Source organism: Chionomys nivalis, chromosome 14 (assembly GCF_950005125.1).
Source record: "Chionomys nivalis chromosome 14, mChiNiv1.1, whole genome shotgun sequence".
Taxonomy (NCBI): Eukaryota; Metazoa; Chordata; class Mammalia; order Rodentia; family Cricetidae; genus Chionomys; species Chionomys nivalis.
This window is the reverse complement of record NC_080099.1, coordinates 43,473,854-43,489,193: the sequence shown is the minus strand read 5'-3', so window position 1 is coordinate 43,489,193 and position 15,340 is coordinate 43,473,854. Positions and strand designations below refer to the sequence as shown.

The following is a 15,340-nucleotide window of genomic DNA, read 5'->3' as shown; positions in this document are numbered from 1 at the left end:
AGCCCTGTGGGTCAGTCCAGAAGAACCCTGCTAAAAGGTAAGTCAGATTGCATCTCTCTTTGTTCCGAATCGCCTGTCTGGTACCCTTCCTTTGCACTGAGAGCAAAGCCAAGCTCACGCGTCCCACCGCATCTCTCAGTTCAGCCCATGCTCACCTCTTCACTCCTTGTGTTACTTGTTTGTTGCTCATTGCATAGTGCCAGGCCTGCCCAGATGGACCCAGTGCTTTCTTTGTAATGGTGCTTTGGTTTGTAGTTTGTTTTTTCTGTGTTGGATTTAAACCTTCTCAAAGTCTTTGGGACGGAAAGAATCCAAGTGTTGTCAGCTAACATGGTTTATCAGCTCCATTGACCCGATGGCCAGGGATGAGAACCCTTCTGCGTTAGTGGTCCAAGGGGAAGCCCATGAGAGCCTCTGCTGTCCTTAGCACACTGGGAACACTGAGAAATGAACCTGGCACAGCTGTCTGTCGCTGGGAGTAATAAGTGTGGCTGGAACACTCTGGCTGCGCTGCTGGCTCAGATGCAAGCCTGGTACTCAGTGCCCTGCAGTCTGGTCCACAACAGGCTATGAACTCTAGACCATCTCAAGCCCCTTGAAAATCTGATGAAAGTATGACCCCATCCCCCAGAAAAGCAAGCATGTTTGCTCACACACACATTTTTACGTTTCATTTCGGAAAGAATCAAGATGCCCCAAGCCCAATTTAGTCTCACGGTAAGAATGCCTGGTTTGGTAACCACCTTACTGTTTGGCAAAACAAACAACTCTATCTGGATCCCCAGTCTACAATTTAAATGAACCAGAAGCTTGCATGTAAAAGGTGATAGACCTTAGGGGAATGTCCCAGGGAGCACTACAGCAGAAGTGAATGAGATGAGTTGACAGTGAGCGTTTACAGAGGCGTGATCTGAAATCCAGGCAGAAAGAAAGCAATGCAAACAACACAGCCTTTAACCGGACCTATGCAGGGATGCAGGACGTGTCCTGGATCCTTCTTTTCCATCTATGGTCTTCCCATTGACTGTCCCCACACTCTACGGGAGAGACCTGAACTTACCAGAGCACAATAGACCTCACCTTCAACTAACCCCATCACTGGGTTAAGATCCCACTGAAATTCCGTGCTGACTAGGTTTTTTCTTTTTGTTTGTTTTGGTGTTTTTTGTTGCGTTTTTTTTGTTTGTTTGTTTATTTGACAACTTGACACAAGCTGGAGTTCTCTGGGAAGAAGAACCTTGATTGAGGAAAATGTATCATTCAGATTGTTTGTCAGCACCTCTGTAGAACATTTTTTTAAAGTTAATATTGGGTGTGGGTGGTGCTACCTCTGAGCAGGTAGCTCTGAACTGTTTTAGAAAGCAGACCAGGCAAGCCACAGAGAGAGACATCCTGGAGCAGCATTCCTCCATGGTTTCTACTCCAGTGCCAGCCCTGACTCCTCTCAGTGATGGACTGTGATGTGGAACTGTAGGCTGACATTAACCTTTTCCTCCCCACATTGCTTTTGGTTATAGTGTTTTCCCATAGAAATTGAAACCCTAACTAAAACAATTTCTTAACATTTTATTCAGATATAACTCACATGACCTACAGATCATGTGGTCTTACTATAGTCACAAACCTATGGAGCCATAAGCACAGTCACTCTAGAACATTTTTGTCACTTCAAAAGAAGTTCTGTGTCCCTTAGTGGTCAGCTAACATTTCCCCATTCCTGTCAGGCTCAGACAGCCACAGACCTCCTTCTGTCTTGAAGATTCCCTCTCCTGTCCATTTTGTATAAATACAGTCATTCAATGTAGTGTTTTCCCCTTAGCATAATATCTTCAAATTTCAATAATATTGTAGTAGTATGTATCAAAATTTATTTCTTAATTTTGCTGCTGAATATTTCATTGTAAGTATACACCACATTTTACTCCATCCACCAGCTGATAAATATTTAGGGCTATACATTATAAATAATGATGCTGTGGATGTGTTTTATGAAGATATGCAGTGTTTTAGATTATTTTATGTATATGCATGTGTGCCTGAGTATGTATGTACGCACCACATGCATGTGGGTACCTTCAGAAGCCAGAAAACAGCTTCTGATCCCATTGAGCCAGAGTTACAGTGGTTTACAATCACCTGATATAGGTTCTGGGAACTGAAGCCAGGTCCTCTGCAAGAGCAGCAAGTTCTCTTAACCCCTGCGCCATCTCTCCAGCCTGCAGAGGTCTTTCCCTTTAGTATTAACCTAAGGAATTCAGGTCCTCTGCAAGAGCAGCAAGTTCTCTTAACCCCTGCGCCATCTCTCCAACCTGCAGAGGTTCGTCTCTTTAGTATTAACCTAAGGATTCAGATGCTCAGAGGAGCGATACTCAGAACATACACTTTTGTATATACATGTATTGTGTGTATGTGTCCCCGCATCATAATCGTATGCAGAAGCAGGCAAGCATGGATGCTAAGTCCCTCAGATTGCTTCCTTTTCATTGGAACCTTCTGGGTGATCCTGGTACTTGACTCCGTCTCAGTGTCCAAGGGGGATTATGTCATCCCTAAAAGGAAGGTGGCAATGCCAGCTTGTGACCCTTACAGGGCAGTGTGAAGATAAATGGAAGAAGTCCAATGGGCTCTACTCTTCAGAGGGCCAAGTTCATATGAATAGGCTAGTGTGTGCTCCCAGATGGAGGGTGTTGTTGGCTCCCAGGTGCCTGTTGCAGCTCAGAGCCCATGGCTTGGGGCTTGAGAGCAAGGATGGTATTAGTCTCCATTTATGATGACATTAAGATGTGGTTTCCCTTGAGATTAGAATCTGGTCACCTCTTGAATCCCAGAGATTATCCCCTAGCCCTTTTCTGCCTGATCATGCTGGGCAGGGCAGAAGAAACGGCAGGGTCCCATCTAGTGACCAGTGCCCAGAGGGTCAAGCTTGAATTCTAAAACTTATCTTTGAACTAGTTCTTGGAATGATCACCCTGCCCTATGATCACCTTGTTCTCTACAGAGCCCTAGAGTACCTCCTTCCATGAAAGTCCTTCCGTGATTCCTTGACCTCTGGAGAGGGGTCAAATCCAATAAGGCTTCCTGTAGAAAGGTACTGAGAAGTCAGGTGATGGAGAGGTGTCTTAAAACACCTGAGGGTCCTTTGTAGTCTGCCAACTTCCTTGGGTCTCTTGGGCTTTAAAATCAGGCCCCAGGAGATGGCCCTGAGAGGCATCTCTATGTTAAATGGGACAGAAATGAACTGGCAGGCATGCCTGGGGCACACCCCAATATCACCATCACTGGTTGTATGAGCAAGGGCATGTGCCTCCCCCACCTGAAATGACGTAGTCGTAGGGCGTGCCTGGTGGGCGGATTCACTGTGGAGACTTCATGGGATGGTGTTACAGGGGCTCCGCCTGCATCCCGAGCTTTACCAGTGTTTGCTTTAAAGTCAGAATTGAGGCCCACAAGCAGGTCAATGTTCTGTTGGTCAGTTAGTTGAACTCACTTAATTGGACACCAGTAATGCAGCAGATACTAGAAAAAGGCCTGGGAACAAAACTTACCTTTACCCCAAGGTTGCAAAACAAAATTCAGGTGGAAAAGAAACTAAACATTATGAAGTTTTTGTTTGTTTGTTTTGAGACAGGGTCTCACTGTGTAGCCCTGGCTGGCCAGGAACTCACTATGTAGACCAAGCTGACATTAAACTCAGAGATCCGCCTGCCTCTGCCTCCCAAGTGCTGGGATTAAAGGTGTGCGCCACCATGGCCTCCTCAGACTTCTTAAAGAATACATAAACAGCAGCGGTCCTGACAGGGCCATTCAGGTTCAGAGAAGAGAGATGGCAAGTATCTGAAAGGGTTGGACAAGGCCACAAGGAAAGCAGTATTCTGAAGCGGGCAAGGCAAGATGAATTCCATCAATAGAGCAGAGGGAGGATTGGGGACAAGGGAGTGGAGGACAGAGCAACATGTACGGCAGAGGCAGTGAGTGACAGCCTAGAGTAGTCAGGGCACAGCGCTGGTCTACCTGAGCCAGTATCAGCTTTCTGGTGTTAGTTCCTTCCTCACTGCCAGGGGTCTCTGGGTACGACAAGACAGGCATCCCTTAGTGATCTGTTCTACCAATAATTATTCTTCCTCTGAAACTTCTTATCAATAACGCGGATGAATGAAAGAAGGAGACGGAGGTTACCATCGCAGAAAGAGCCACATAGTGGCAACTGTTGGTCCTGGCTCCTGTAACCAGCCCCCTTCTCTGGGGATGAACACTTTGATTGCCTTTGGGGGAGTCACCCTTGTTACTCTCAACCCGGGTGGTGTTTGAGAAGATGACATCCCCTCCCCACGGCAGCAATAGATGCAGGTCTTTCCACATTGGTTCTGTGAGACCCAAGCCTAAGTCCAGCTGGAGCGGGATGTCAGTGGGATATGGACTGAGTTGCTGGCAGCCACACTGCCACCATCATGGCAAGTCCTTCTGGGAACAGAACATGACCAGGAGCCGAGGCAAAGGGTGGAGAGAGAAGGACTCAAGATACCTTCCCACCTAGCGCCACTGTACCAAAGCCTCAGCTTTTAACATGAGGGGAGATATACCATCTTTTTGCCTGAGTCTCTTCACTCTCAGTTTAGATTGTGATCATTGACTGAATCCAGATTTATGCAAGTACATGGCTCCTGTTGGGGTTTTGATGATGTCTTCTTAGCATGGATAGATGCAAACCATTGCTCAGAGTGGCCTATGTCTGCAGTAACAGAACCCATGTGCTGGGCATAGCAGCCCATGCACTCATCCTCAAATGGTGCGCTCAGGGTTGCAGAAGGCTAGGCCAAGATGCAAACTACCCTTCTTTCTCCCTCCTCTGCTTACCCAGGAACTCTCCCCAGACTCCTGACTTCGTTCCTCCTTTTCTTAAAGTAAGGAGTTATTGAGTCTATTAAGTATATTTTGCAGGACCCTGAAATACCAGGGAGGAGCAAGAAACGGAAGACTGGCAAGTCTTAGTTTTGTTTTTTGCTTTCCTTTTTGCTCCTTAGGGGAGAATCAGCTATTTCTTTTATTTCCTGTTCCATGCTGTGTCTTTTAGAAAGCATTAACTTTATGGTGATGGGATTTGGCTAGTTTACAATTTCCTGGTTACCTCTTCTTGGATCTAAGCACAGATAATTCAAGGGGTAGGAATAATTTCCTGCTTCCTGGCTAAGAATTCATTCTCTATAGTTCTTTCTGGGGGGTGAATTCGACTCTGAATGAGAGGCAGGAATCTTTGAAGACTCCAGCCTATCTTTGACCCAGATCTGGGAGTGGGGGCGCGGGGGGGGGGGGGGGGGAGGGGAGGGGGGAGGAACGAGTGGAAGGCGAGGAGCAGGAACGCAGGCACTCACCTCTGCTTCTGTTGTGGGGGGCTTTCTTTCTGGGGTGGTGACAGCTGCCGCAATCACACTGGGCTCCCAGGACGCTGCAAGTAGCCTGCTGAAAAAGGGCGGTTCCACTCACCATTAGAAGGGAGTGTCCATCCAGAAAAGGAGGCCTTTATCCCCTGGAGGCTGTTGAGCCACTTGTCCTTTCTCTCTATGGTGTGAACGGAGCTGAAGAGACACCCCCCACCACCACCAAGGGAAAGGCTGGGTGAAACCATACACCCCACTGGCCAATTAGCAGGTGGCTTCTTGGCCTTGGGGCCCCTGGGAGGAAGGTACGGCCACCCCATCCAGCCCCTGAAAGGCAGGCTGGCATTGGTATGCCTACAGAAGGCCAAGGCCAAGAGCCCATGCTCTTTCATTTCCCCTCTGATGTGATTTATTTTTGGACTAGACACACAGGCTATTTGGGGGCTGGACAGCTGCCAGGTGAAAGGACAAGTATGTTGGCCAAGTTGTGTCTATGCCCTGCTCTGAACTTGGCCCGTCCCTTCCTCATGTGGGGGGGGGTCTTGCTCTGATCAACTTTTGCAACTCCGCATGCTTTTTCAACTAGTTGATCGCTGCCCTCTGAGCATGCAACGGGAACTGTCCCCTTCTGCATGTGAAGCAGGTGGGTTCTGAGGCTGGTGGTCATGCCACATAGGCAAACACACTAGTCCAAACAAGGAGACCCTCTAGTCAACATGGGGCAGACCCTGAGGCTAGAAGGCATTGTGCAAACAGTGCCGGAAAGCTAGGCTCGGTGACCACGCGCCCAATTCTCCCTCACTCTCCTGGTAGTTCCTGTTTCCTAGGCTTGTGGAGCAGAGCGTTGAAGTGGGTGGATTTCTCACCTCCCATTCTTGTCACTGAGCGGGAATGGAGAGCTGAAGCAGGCGTGCTGACCTGATGGCGTGCACCTTAACCTCATCGTCTCCACTGTCATGGCTCTTACTCCTGGGCTCTCGCCGAATGCCCTGAATGCCATATGCCCTGAATGCCATCTCTCCCCTGCCCCAGCCCCTTTCATCCTCGGGGCAGCCAACCCTTTGCTCTGTGTGGCGGCCAGGGAAGCTGAGATGTGGATAGGCCGAACCTTACCTTAAGGAAGGTTGAGGAGCTGGCTCCAGACTGTCTGTCTCCAGGGCTGGCGTTTTTTGACCTCTTTGCTCTGCTGCCTTCTCAAGTAGAACTGGTTAAGATTTTACCACCTTTTCCCCTCAGAGAACGAAGGAACTAGAGCCTCGGGGGTGAATAAGACCCATTCATTCAGCCTTCAATTTCATCCCCAAATTCAGGTCTTGAAGGGGAGACAGAATAGCTTTTTTGTGTGTTAACTGTCCCAGGCTGAGTCTAGGTACAGGATGGAATCTCTGCTCTCCGTTGTCCTTGGAGACATTTCCCTGTGAGTGATTCACTCTGCAAACATTAGAGCAAGCTGGGTCGAGCTGCCCAGGCTGGTCTCCCAACCCATCTGAGCTAAAGTGCCCAGTTTCTTTAGGAAGAGCCAGAGGTAGCACTCAACTGCTTGTCCAACGCTGCCCTCTTCAGGCTCTTGTGTGCCATTACACCAGGGCAATCATCTACCAGCTATCTCAAAAGTGAGTTTTTAGGATCCTTTCCCAGGTCCTTCAAATGTTACTTTGCCAGGGAATGTGTCTGTGTCGATAATAATTCTTCCCCTTTTGTATAATAGTTGAGAATTCACATCACCCTTGCAAATCTAAGTAAAGTGTCTTTGCCCAAAACTAAAAAGAAAAGAAAAGAAAAGAAAAGAAAAGAAAAGAAAAGAAAAGAAAATCTCCAGGTTTCCTAATGATCCAGACGTTTCCTTTGATGATTTTTAAATCAACTTTCTTTAATGATAAATTAAGCATTTCCTCATTGAACAACCACTTCCCCTATTGGTTCATTATTGATTGCTAGAACTGCAGAAGCAATTCAGGGTAATATTAGAAAAAAAAATCCCTGTGTGTTTTTGTGTATGTGTGCGTGTGTGTGTGCGTGTGTGATATGTGCACACCTGTTTTATGGGCATGCCAGCTGTCTTCTTGCATTGCTCCCTGCCTTAGTCTTTAAGATGGGTCTATTGCGTTCACAGCTAAGTTACTTACGGTTAGTTACATGGACATGGGTGAGAGATTATGAGATCATGAGCAATTTACCGATAGCCAGACCACTGGACACTGTCTGCCCTCCTCTGGTAAACAGGAACTACTGATAGTTCCTCAGGGGAAGGTGTATGTCAGAACACTGTCGGGCCGAGTCTTGCACAGGTCTGATACAGGTAACGACAGCTGCTGTCGTTTCATGGGTGTAGTGGAAAGAATTCATTCTGCAGCGCCCCTCCCTGTCTTCTGGCTCTTACCTTCTTTCTGCTTCCTCTTCTGCCACGTTCCTTGAGCCTCGAAGCGATCGATATAGATGTCCCTTGACCTATTGATTTCAACATTCAGGGGGGCATTTTTAGAGCTGCTTCAGAAAACAGAGAAAAAATTCATGAAGATTGCTTCTCACCAGGGCTGGCTACTGTTGCCTGAGAGCAGCAGGGTCATGACCCATGCACTAAGCATCTGCCTTCTGTCAGGCCTTTGGTCACCAGATATAAACACAGTGAGCAAAATCCAGCTTGCTACATGCTGACTTCCTTGCCATGGCTACCTTTAGGACACTGAGCAAAGGAAGCAGGTTAATAATTATTGAAACAAGCCACGGGAATTCAGCTTGTTGAAGTGCGAGCACAGCGGGTATTTAGTGAGGCAGGAATGCACAATGGACATTGACCCTGGGAGCCAGCTTTGTTCCTGGCGAAATGAGCAAAGGCAGCAGGCCCTAGGGGCATGAAATCTAAACCAAGAATAATGCTTCATAAAGCTCCAAGAATCTGGAAAAAATCATGGAGAAACCTCAGGAAAGGGACTTCTAGACAGTTAAGAGAAAGAAAGAGACTGTCGTGTTTGGTTTCTTGTTGCTGTGACAAGACACTGACAGAGCTTTTCATAGGGGCACGTGACCGGGGAGAAATTCTCACCAAACTCCTAATCACGCTACCTCTAGAGGGCAAGAGAATCAAGCCAAACTAGCTGGGTCACTGGTGGTGGCTTTCTACTTAATCCTCCTCTCCCACTGGATTAGATTCTCAATGCACTCTCTCCATCCCTGCTAACATTCAGGTACCTCACCTGCAACCACAGCCAGGCAGTGGTGATGCACACCTTTAACCCTAATACTCGGGAGGCAGAGGCAGGCAGATCTCTGTGAGTTCAAGGCCAGTCTGGTCTATAAAGCCTGTGAGTTCCAGGATAGCCAGGGCTGTGTAGAGGAACACTGTCTCAAACAAAACAAAACAAGACCACCAATAAATAAATAATAAATAATAAATAAATAAAGCCACCTGCAACAAACTTCCTGAGCTCTTCCTGGGGTCTGCTTTCCCTTTTCCAAACCAGCTTACCTCCTTGCCCAGGAAAAGCACCGTTTCCATTCTGTCTCTCACTCAGGGAAGACCTGAATATGATCTGGTTATAAATACTCTCCCAGTGACTGGAGGTAACAAAGACTGGGGAAACTTGATTGTCAGCTTGAGATCCTTGGAATCAGGATGGAAACATATCTCTGGGTGTGTCTGTGAAGGTGTTTTCAGAGAGAATTCACTCAGGGCTGGGAAGACCTTCCCTCAGTAGGGTAGCCCGGATATGAGGAGGTGGAAGGAGGAAGTGGAGTCAGCTGCCACCTTCACTAATTCCTGAGAAGGTTCATTTAGGGATGCTGTGCCCACCTCCGCCCATAGACTCCCGCTTCTCTGGCCTCCCAATGAAGACTGACCATCAGCAACTCTCCAGGGACTTCAGTGTTGGACTGAGACTGCTAAATCATCCAGCTTCACGGACTGAGCAGCTATGGGGGTCTCTGTGTGCCCTTGCACACAGATGGCCATTATTGGACCACACAGGCCGATCGTATAAACCAAATCTAGTAAACTCCCATTTCATCAGACACGCGTGCGCGCGCGCACACACACACACGTGCATGTTCATGCATTCCATTGATTGCGTTCCTTTAGACCACACTGCCTGTGCCTAACAAGCTCACTAATATGGACACATCCATTTGCAGTTGGCTGGGTGTAGGGCCCATGGGTCTACCCCTGCTCCCGGGGTTCATTTTGAGGACAGTCTCTGGCCAGCCAGTGTTTTCTGTTTGTTCCTGTACTTCTTCTGCCCCGCCTGGTGATTAGCTATAGGGCGTTGTTTACTCCATCTTGGGTGTGGCAATTTCCCACCTGCCTGGGGGGAATTCCTTGTGCAGCAGCTAGGCACGTTAGGATTTCCCCAAGGTTGAATAAACTGCTCTCGGCTGATCTCCTTTGGAATGACCCAGGTCTCTTGTGTGTTCCTCCAGTCTCCAGGCCCTTGCCCCGCTGGCGCTGGCGTAAGGCACAGTGGCACGTGAGTGAACCCTACCGAGAGTGATGCAGACGCAGGGGTTACAGCTGGGAAGACTGCTCCATGTCAAGTACTTGGACTGAAGAAGCTCGAAAACTGTGTTTTCAGAAAGGAGAGGAGAGATGCTTGCCAATACACTGGAAGTGACCTCTCACATTTCAGTGACCAAAGAAAGTCCTATATGTACAGAAAAAGAGGTAGGACATTTCAGGGCTATTGTTTTCTTGCAAGGTGCCGAGGCCCTAAATATAAGAAAAACATGAATCCTGTAATTGTTGGGTTCACAGAATAAAGTTTGCTAAACCTGTTCAAATAATACACATAGATCCCTGCTTATTTATCTACCTTCAGTGTCATATTTATACATTTGAAGCTGTATTATATGGTATATGCATATTTTATAGCCATTGGGAATTAAACTTTTTATAATCATGTATTCCTCTTTATCTCCATATTGTTTTTAGTCTAAAAGTCTTTGTCACATAGTACTGTAAGTCCTATTAACTTTATTATAATTTTATTAGCATTTATATTACCACTCTAAAATTTCATTTTAATACAAAGTTTCAGACTTTTTTATGAACAGTGCATAAAGTTCTAGCCAGTTCTATGATTGACTTTTAATTAAAGCACTTAGTTCGTTTACATTTAATGTAATAGTCAATCTTCCTAGACTTAAGCCTAATGTGCTCTTTCTCTCGGTACTGGGAATTATACCCAGAGCCTTCAAATGTTAGGCAGGTGCTCTACTATTGAGCTACATCCCTAGCCCCTTTTATTTACTTTGAAACAAAGTCTTTCTAAATTGTCCAAGCTGGCCTCAAACTTATGATCCTCTTGCCTCAGTCTCTGGAGTAGCTGGGCCACAAGCATAAGCCACCACTCCTGTCTTTAAATTCTCATCTTATTGATTATTCCTTTCTTTCTTTCTTTCTTTCTTTCTTTCTTTCTTTCTTTCTTTCTTTCTTTCTTTCCTTTCTTGCTTGCTTGCTTGCTTGCTTGCTTTCTTTCTTGCTTTCCTTATTTTCTTTGCTTGTGATGGGATTTTCACATATATGCCAATCCTCCTGCCTCTGCTCTCCTAGTTTTAAATGACATTTATTGTGTGTTTGTGTGTTCTGTGCTCTTTTATTCTTTTTCGCTGTTTTTGCAGCAGTTGAATATTGTATTCTTTCCTCCACTGTGCTGGAAGTTGTACATCCCCTGACTGTTCTTTGCAGGTGTCTCTAGAGACGACAATGTGGAATCCCAAGTTCTCAATGTCTAGTGTTAATTGGCACTTCTATCTTTTCCCATAGTATTACAAAGACCTTTGAACATTTTCATCTTCATTCCATTTGACCCCTCTGCTGGTCTGTATGTGCTGCTAAGATACTTTGCTGTTCTTTAGATCCTGGCAGACATTGTTATGTTGTATCTCTGCCCTGCATTGCCATAATCTGTCTTCAACTGTTTTTGCTTTTCCACAAAGAACATCCTTTGGTTTTTGTGCTTGTAAAAGTTCCTGAACCTGGATTAACTTCTTTTTTTTTTAATTAATTTATTTATTTATTCTGAGACAGGGTTTCACTGTGTAGCTCTGACTGTCCTGGAACTAGCTCTGTAGATTAGGCTGGCCTCAAACCCACAGAGATCCACCTGCCTCTGCCTCCCCAGTGCTGGGGTTAAGGTGTGCACCCCCACATCCTGACCTGTTAGTTTCTTTTTAAACACTAGAGGCTGTTTTCCCTGGGTGTGGAGTTCTAGGTTGTCAACTGGTTCCCTTTGTCCCCTGAGCTGTTTAGGTTTCACTAATTTCTCCTTTCCCGGTTTCCGTCTGTTAAAGCCGTGGTGGCTACCTGTAACTTATTTTCTATTTGTGTTTGCTTTTGATCTATTTTACTGTAATGTACTTGAAAGTGGCTTTTAAAAAATCATGTCCTGCCTCTGGCTCTCTGTGCTTTCAGAATGTGTCGCTTGTGCCTTTACTCACTGTTGGCAGCGTCTCGGCCGTGTTCTCTTCGACTCTTGCTGCTTCCCCGCTCTCTCTCACTTCTCCAATCTCAGTCTTCGCCGTGTAGTCCTCTTATTTTCCTGATAGCAGTTTTACATCATGTCGTTCCTCTGTGTTTATCCTGATGTTTTCTTCTGACCCACACCTCCTTCAGCTGTGTCTATTCTGTCAGGCTCCCATGTTCAGCTACTTTGTTTTGTTGTTGTTCATTGTTTGTGCGACAAGGTCTCTTTTTGTAGCCCTTGTTGGCATGGAACTCGCTGTGCAGACCAGGCTGACCTCCAGATCACAAAGACCCAGCTACTTCTGCCACCACACCTAACTAACTAAAGTTTTGTAATATTATTTTTCAGTTCTAACATTCTATTTTAGTTTATTAAATTATCATCTTTTTATAGCTTTTAGCTCTCTATTTCTTATCATGTATTTTATCTCATTCAGTAAATATAATATGAAATTCTTTATATGTATTTGTTTTATGTTTATGTGTATGCACAGATATGAGCACATGTATGCCACTAAGCACATATAGAGGTCACAGGACAACTTTTAGGAGTCACTTCCCTCCTCCCACCTTGTGGATCCCAGGGACTGAGCTCAGGTCTCCAAGGCTTAGTGGGAAGTATCTTTTCCCGATGAGCCATCTCGCTAACCCAACCCCAGTTATTTTCAAGTCTTTTCTGCTAACTCCAAATTACTGTAGACCTCTGGTACTTTTTCTATTATAGTTGTTTCTGCTGAATTGCTTCCATATTGTCTCATTTCCATGTGCCCTTGGTTATTTTTATATATGCTGAAATTATATGTGAAAATTGTTAGTGGAAGTAATGAGAGGCGTATTTGGATGTTATAGGATGTTATTATATTTCTCCAGAGAGTATTTACATGGCTTCTGCAGGGCACCTGGGAGCCACAGCAGTCTGGGATCACCTCCTTCTAATTTGAAGAATTAAGTTAATTGAATGTTGGCTGAGGCTTCGCCAAACCCCGTCTGCTTCCAATCCATCCAGTCCTAAGGTACAGTCCTGTGGGGGTCCTGGCCCAAGAGTAGAGGTTACAGACATTCCCTCATTTGGTAGGCACTGGATTCCAGCTTTTCTCCATGGAGGGCTGAGCTGATGTCTAATTTCTCACTTCCTGAGTTGTCTTTTCCAGGAGGAGGAAACGTCCCATCTACTGAGCTTGCTGTCCTGAGTGCCGTCATCCTCCGGGCCCTTTCCTGGTGGCTCGTCAGGACCTCTCTGCCTCTGACGCTTTGGAGAAGATTTCATTTTCAGTTTATCTGCTGTTCCTGTCATTGCCAGCCACCAGGAACACCAGGCGGATGTCTTCTGTCTGCCCTGACCGGATGGTAGGTGGTGTAAATCAAGATGCAGCCAGGTGTGCGTGCAGCTGCACCTGTGGGAGCTGTGGATACGGGGTCCTCGGTGGAGGAGGGGAAGGGGGTGCAGGAGGGCCTTGTATCGCCAGTTGTCCGTCCAAGAAACAGAAGAGGAATCATGGGCTTTTAAAATACGACATCCCAATTTTCAACACTGGTGCTAAGAAACAAAAAACCAAAACAAAACCTTCTTGGGGCAGGTGTGATGGATGCCCCCCTACACACACCTGGAAAGCCAGCTCTTACCAAACTGAAGTAGGAGGGTAGATTCAAGGTCAGCCTGGGCTACACAGTGAGACCCTCTCTCAAACCAAGGACTAAGTCACAACAACAAAGTAATTATTACCTAGTTCAAGGGGGGAAAAACCTGAAAAACACTTGGAAAGAAACCAGCCCAAGACACTGGTTTAAAATATGAGAAACAGGCTGAGTTGCAGGGAGCAATGGGGGCAAGTAGGACTCCTTCCTATTAAATCCCAGCCTCCCAGTAGTCCGGGATGCCTTGAGTAAACACCAGTCGGTCCATCTCTCCGCCCTCTGCAATGCAGAGAGTAGTTCTAAAGTTAATTTATGTCTTTCTGCAATTTCCTTAAAATGCCAAAGGGCCGGGGGGTGGGGGGTGGATTCCATTCATAACACCCACAGCATTTCTGAAGAATCCTCTGCCCTTGTCTCTTTCGCAAACCCTCCTAATGACAGCCTACTATCTACCCCACCTCCTGAATCTGCCTCCGGAATTCCCACCCCATAATTCAGCACCCCCCTGGCTCTGTCTCCTTTATCCTTCCTCTGGCCTTCTGACCTCGTCTGCCTCCTTCAGAAGAGAGCCCTAGTTTAGGTGGCCCTGCCAAGCCATTCCACCCACAGAATAGCAACTTTTAAAGACTCCTTCCCGAGTTTCCATATTCTGCAGGAGAAATGTACCAGAATTTAGCTAGTACCATAAGCCCTCCCTCACAGGAAATGGGGGCGAGGACACCATTGTCAAATATTCTAGAATGCCTGCTTTTTTCCAGTCCCACAGCTGTGGCATCTGGGATGATGCCACGATCGGGACCATTTCAAAAGAGGGCGAACCCATTTCTAGGAAGTTTGGGCACTAAAGTGAGTCCGGGTGGCAGCCATTTTCCTGTTATTGCTATTGATAAGCCAAGGTCCCCTCCCCAGTCATCACATCCTCCCCCAGCCAGGCAAAAGTGGGAAGGGAGGGTGATCCAAGAGAAATCAAACTCAGATTTCCCCTGATTTGTCTAATAATAGAAAGTTGGCAAAGCATGTCTCAGCATACAAAGTATTTGATAAAAATAACGTCTGTTTGGCTTGGGAGTAAAGCTGGAGGAGCCTGGAAATGCAATTTATTCCTGCCTCGTGTGTCCTCATCCTGGAGGACCAATTCTGTCTCTCTCCTTAATTAGAAATATCTCAAATGTTGCCCTTCGTGGTCACAGTGGCTGCTTCTCCCAAGGGCTGATGAAGGAGGCTGCAGGCAAGGGAAGAGTAGACTAGGGGCTGGCTCTTCACTACCCCCACCCACCGCCCCACCACAAGGTGGTATCAGGACCTCTCGTACTAGCAAATGAGCCAGCGAGGATCTGGGAGATGCTGCTCCCAACAGGAACAGGATGTGGTACTGTCTCATGGGGTGGGCGTTAGTCAGTGACTGGATGTTCCCCTTTCCCTCTGGGTGCACCTGTACATCTTAGAGTCCTTGAAATTAGAAGGCTAGATTGTACAGCCTGTAGTCCCTTGGGGTGGGAGGGATCCTGGATCCTTAAGTCCACTCTCAGTGGGGCCCCTTTAACTGTACACACTAGAGCAAGGCTGAAGGATCTGGGGGAACCTCACACGGTGGAGTCTGCCGGTTGATGGATGGATTTAGTTATGGTGAAATAGACATAACCAAGTTTACAGTTTAACTACTTTTAAATGTACATTCACATACTTAGACAACCACCACCGTCCTCCATCTCCACAAATCTTTCATGCTGGACGACTGAAACTCCCTACCTGCCGATAGTACCTGCTCTGTCCGCCTGGCCCCTCAGCTCCAGGCAGCCACCATTCCCCTTTGTTCCCCCTGGGTCGTCAGGAAAGTGGAATCAAGTAGTGTGTACCCTTCTGTGTCTTGCTTGTC

General features: G+C 46.7%; 1 protein-coding gene across 3 annotated transcripts in view; it reads right to left on the bottom strand.

The window, feature by feature from the left end:
* Positions 1 to 5,511, bottom strand: part of Fgf1 (fibroblast growth factor 1) — a 97,483-nt gene extending 91,972 nt beyond the window's left edge. Inside the window, exon 1 of one of the 3 annotated variants that reach the window (XM_057788777.1) lies at positions 5,370 to 5,511. The gene's annotated coding sequence lies outside the window, so the exon portion shown is untranslated. The remainder of the gene's footprint in view (positions 1 to 5,369) is intronic. The other 2 variants (XM_057788776.1, XM_057788771.1) reach the window with 2 other exon arrangements.
* Between the last annotated feature and the right edge of the window lie 9,829 nt (positions 5,512 to 15,340).